This window comes from Magnolia sinica, chromosome 9, assembly GCF_029962835.1.
Source record: "Magnolia sinica isolate HGM2019 chromosome 9, MsV1, whole genome shotgun sequence".
NCBI lineage: Eukaryota > Viridiplantae > Streptophyta > Magnoliopsida > Magnoliales > Magnoliaceae > Magnolia > Magnolia sinica.
In genome coordinates this window covers 80,401,370-80,406,358 of record NC_080581.1, presented here as the reverse complement: position 1 = coordinate 80,406,358, position 4,989 = coordinate 80,401,370, and the positions used below count along the sequence as shown (strand labels likewise).

Below are 4,989 nucleotides of genomic sequence, written 5' to 3'. Positions count from 1 at the left end.
CTTGAACCATAGTCGGTTCATCATTTTCTTAAGACAGTGGTTCATCCTCCGGTATTTTACCAATTGCATTATCTTATTATCGACCTCTTTTCCACTTCTCAAGGTAATAATGATCTTAGCTTGTTCATGATGTAGCTCACTTGGATTTGAGTCTCCAATGAAATGTGTGTTTTGAGGGTTTAACACAGGTTGAGAAGGAAGGGTGCATTTTTCCCTAGTATTTAGTTGAGTCTCAATCCTAGCCACAACTGTCTTTAATTCCTGATTTGATTGGATTACAGACTGATTCATTTGAGCTTGAGAGTTCATGAATGTGGTCAATGCATCCTCTACAAATGATCGCTTTGGCGGGAGTACATATGGTGCATTGTTAGGTGCCCCAAAGAAGTTATTTTGTGGAAGCATTTGAGGTACATTGGGCACATTAATTTATGGTCTATTCCTCCAACTAAGATTAGGATGGTTACGCCAATTTGGATTATACATGTTTCTCATTGGTTGCATAATTAACCTTTGGTAATTATTTATAGCATTTGCTTGATCATGCTCATGTGTGATATTTTGTACAACTGAGATTATTTGATAATCCTTTGTGTCATGGTTTGTACCACCACAAATGCTACAAAAATTACCTAAGGAAGTGTTTGTTTTAATCATATTAACCTTTCTAATTTCCAAGGCTTCGACCTTTCTAGCCAATGCAGCGAATTTTGCATTAAGGTCGTCTTCCTCTCTTAGGACATACATTCTTGCTTTCTCTCTAGGAATGAGTCTAGTTTGGTCTAATTTAGCAGAGACATCCCATGTCTGCGTATTTTCTGCTAACATATCTGAAAAATCCCAAGCCTCATTATGATCTTTGTCAAGAAAGGTTCTACCACACATCATCTCTATGAACTGACGGGTATCCATGGTGAGCCCCTTTCGGAAAGCATCAATCACGTGCCATGGTTCATAACCATGATGTGGACAAGTAATTAGAATGTCTTTGAAGCGCTCCCAAGCTTGAAAAAATAGTTCATTCCCCTTTTGGGAGAATGACATGATTTCTTGTTTTAGTGCATTTGTTTTGTGCTCGGGAAAGAACTTTTTAAAAAACTCTCTACTTAAGGCTTGCCATGAAGTGATGGTATTAGGTCCTAGAGAGTTGAGCCATGCTTTGGCCCGATCCTTTAGAGAAAATGAGAATAACCTAAGCTTAAGTACATCTCTATTGCCATTGTTTACTTGTAACGTTGCAATTACTTCCTCAAAGTCCTTAAGGTGCAAGTAGGGGCTTTCAGAATCTAAGCCATGAAATTTAGGAATCAATTGAATCACACCTGGTTTAAAATCAATGTTCCCTGTATGAGTAGGGAACACTATGCAAGATAGTAAAGTTGATCTCTCAAGGTGTAGATGTTTACGTAAAGTCCTTGGTTGATTTAACACATTCCTATGAACTTTATTTTCATCCTCAAGAGGAGGATTAGGTTGATTTTCTCTGTTTTGATTTATAGTTGGATCTGGCAGATTTGGATTTGGATTATCAACTAGGTCTGTCATGGAATCCAAGTGATGTTGAGTGCCTCTTCTAAGTGAATGATCAAGGCCTGGAACTAGTCCACATTCGGAGGAGAGTCGATTATTTTGATCCCTACTCTAACGGGATATAAACCATCTACACCGCATAACAAATACCACTAATTCAAATAGCAAGTATGATACTTAAAATAAAAATAAAAACTTAACCAACAACCCAGGCGGTAAGGCCGACCATGAGGGTTTAATCCACAAAGTAAAAATAAATCAACAACCCAAGCGACAAGGCCAACCATGAGGATTCAGTCCACAAAGCAAAAATAAATTAACAACCCAAGCGGCAGGGCCGACCATAAGGGTTCAATCCATAAAAAAAAAAAAATCAACAACCCAGGCGGCAGGGCCGACCATGAGGGTTCAGCTCACAAATAAATAAAAAATAAATAGAAGTAAAACTAATGCAAAAATTAAACTATGCTAATCTGGAAAATAGATTCAACGGATGAACTTTGTGATCAAACAGCAACTATAGGACAACCATAGCACTTGGGTGATAAAATCTCAAGCAGGGCAACCTTATGTCATAGTTAGTGCTTGAAAAATCCAACTGAATTTACTTTCAAAGAAAAAAAAATCTACAGAAAATTTGGAGGGTTTAGAAGAGAACTTACCTTAGTTATCTTGCACAAATCTGATCTATCTCAGTCTCTCCTCGGCAATGGCGCCAAAAACTTGATTGCTTACCTCCAAGTGCAAATGTTCGTAAGTAGTATCCCGTGAATACATGGTCGATCCCATAGAAAGATGAATTGCGAGAAGGAAAAAAATCAAATGCAAAACAAACTAAGTAATAAAAACTAAACTGATGATTTGATTTTGGAATTTTTGAATGGATGTAATTCAACTGAATAAAATAACCACCCAAGCTTCAAAGTTCCATACATAGGTTAATGTTCCAAAATCATGATGACTTGGATAACACAACTAGGATTTGAGCACTATGGTCAGCCTAATCAGAAAATAAAACAGTTTAAATATTTTAATAAATGATATAAAAGATTAGAAAATAATGGATTTGCACCATTGGCATATATTCTCAAGCGCCAGTGATTTTAAATATTCAATATCTATAGGATAATGAATATCAAAGAAATATAACAGGTTGAGAACATCTCCTATTTAGAAAATCTGATTGATCTAGGGTAAGCCTATCCATCAATGTGGATCTCATATGATGGAAACATATGGATCTCACAAGAGGATAAATAACAAAACCTAAATAATAGATAACATGCATACACCATTCTTCTCATCATTAAAACAATCAATCATCATAACTTAAACAATTATTAAACCCATGTGCTTCCCTTCTAGCTTGGGCTAGAAGGAACTTAGAAAAACATAATTAAAATAAGAAAGAAAAACTAAGAAGAGAGAAATAAATGCAAATAGAAAATATCTATAAAAAAAACAACTTATAAAACTCTAATAAAACTAAAAACTCTTTAAAAACTTGAAATTTTGTTTTGGTATACTTTGAATGATCTTTAGGAATGCCTTAGGAAGCCCTATTTATAAGTAAGGAACTCCAATTTTCGTACAAAGTTGAAAAACCCTAGAAACCGCTTCAAAATATACGTATTTTCTCAAAATAGACTTCTTGCTGCATTGTTCATTTAAAACAGACTTCCTGCTGCACAGTTTTTCAAAATAAACTTCACAGCTTCAGAGTACACTTTTTCAGGACGATTTTAGGGTTCTTCACTTCAAATCTTTGATTCTCTTCAATTCTCACTTGGTTTTCTTGGATCTTTGGCATGTGAATTTTTCAATCTTGGTCTCCTAAGATCTATCCCTTGCCTTGGTGATTTTTAAGCATCAAATTCTTACTTTTTAGCACCCTTTTTCAATTCAAGCTCTTAAATTCACATTGCAACACATACATGAGTAAAATAGAATATTAAGATGATTTATGTTCATAAAACCAAGATATAAATGGAAAAAATTATGCAATATTTGAGTCTCAACAGTGACAAGTGGCGAACCTCACCATTAATGATGGTGGCGTTGAGAACATAATAAGAGACCCAACAAATGAGGAGTTAGGGCATGCCGCGGATGACGAAGTTGATGAAGTAGAATGGGTTATACAGGATCATGGTGAGTTGTTAGTCATAAGGCAGCTATCGTATGCACCAAGGAAATACATCCGTAGCAACACAACATCTTCCAAATAAGGTGTATGGGGAATAAAAAGGTCTATGATGTGATCATTGATAGCGAGATCAGCAAGAACATTGTCTTCAAGGTCATGGTGGAGAAATTGAGAAAAAACCTTACTCTAATACCAACTAACATAGGGAAGGGCATGAAACAATGAGAAAAACTATCACTATCTTCATCAAGTAGGAAAAAAGATAAAAAAAGAAGAGATTTTAAAATTGTATCGAGAGATGATCTTAAAACTTCTCAATTACATCACTTATAAAGAAAAAATTAATTCAAAATCCTATTTTTTTACAAGTTGCCTGAACTAAGAAAACACTTGTAAAGCCTAATTTCAAAGAAAAAAAATGAAAATTCCTAAAATTGTAAATTTATCCTAAAATCTCAATGTAGATCTAAAGGGATGCATTTTCGAGAAAAACGGATGAAATTGACTAGCATAGTAACCCACTTAGGTCATGCATTTTTTATATATATACAAAGCATGAATAAAAGGTTATAACTCACTTTAAATGGCCATTTCTCCTTGTCCAAAATGAATTTCTTCCAACTGGATGCACTTAGGGACCATTTACGTCGTGCCCTACGTAGCCATGTGCCCGAATACTACTTCTGCTTTCATTTGGGTTTGTATATATTGGTCCATCCATACTAAGAATATATATGTGGCCCACTCTACATCATCATGATCATGGTTATTTGAGGCTGACTTTCACCTTTACCCAGGACATAGTTCATAGGTAGCATCTTTTTCTATGTGGGCGAAAGTAAGATGAGCAGAAAACTTGCCCATGTAGGGCGAGCAAATGGCTAACTTCAATTTTAGAACATCCAAGAATCAAGTACTGGAAAATCAAAGTACTACTAAAGAAGAAAAAAGAAATGGCTACCAGGATACATGCATATATTTAATATGAAAGTACATACACGTGTTTATTTAACATCCAACCTTTTGATTAGGTCAGTCATACATGGATAAAGCCAAAAAAAAAGAAAAAAAATACAAATATTAGCTAGATTCATATTAACAGTTACGAAATAATTGCACAAATCAAGCCCCATATCAAGTACAGCCATGTACAGCTCATAGTACATTCCATATATAACACTATTTTAATTATACAAAAATAGCACCGTGATTGTTCTATAAATACACACTATCAAATACAAAGCAGACGAGAATATATTTCTCCTTCTACGTTTCTTATCAATTCAAAACTTTTGTGGCCCCAGTTTTAATGA

At 34.9% G+C, this 4,989-nt stretch overlaps 1 non-coding gene across 1 annotated transcript; it reads left to right on the top strand.

Annotated features, from left to right (window-relative positions):
- The first annotated feature begins 955 nt into the window (after positions 1 to 955).
- LOC131257161 (small nucleolar RNA R71) lies at positions 956 to 1,062 on the top strand. The gene has a single exon (XR_009177176.1). It is a non-coding gene; the product is annotated as a small nucleolar RNA R71 (small nucleolar RNA).
- Positions 1,063 to 4,989: the final 3,927 nt, after the last annotated feature.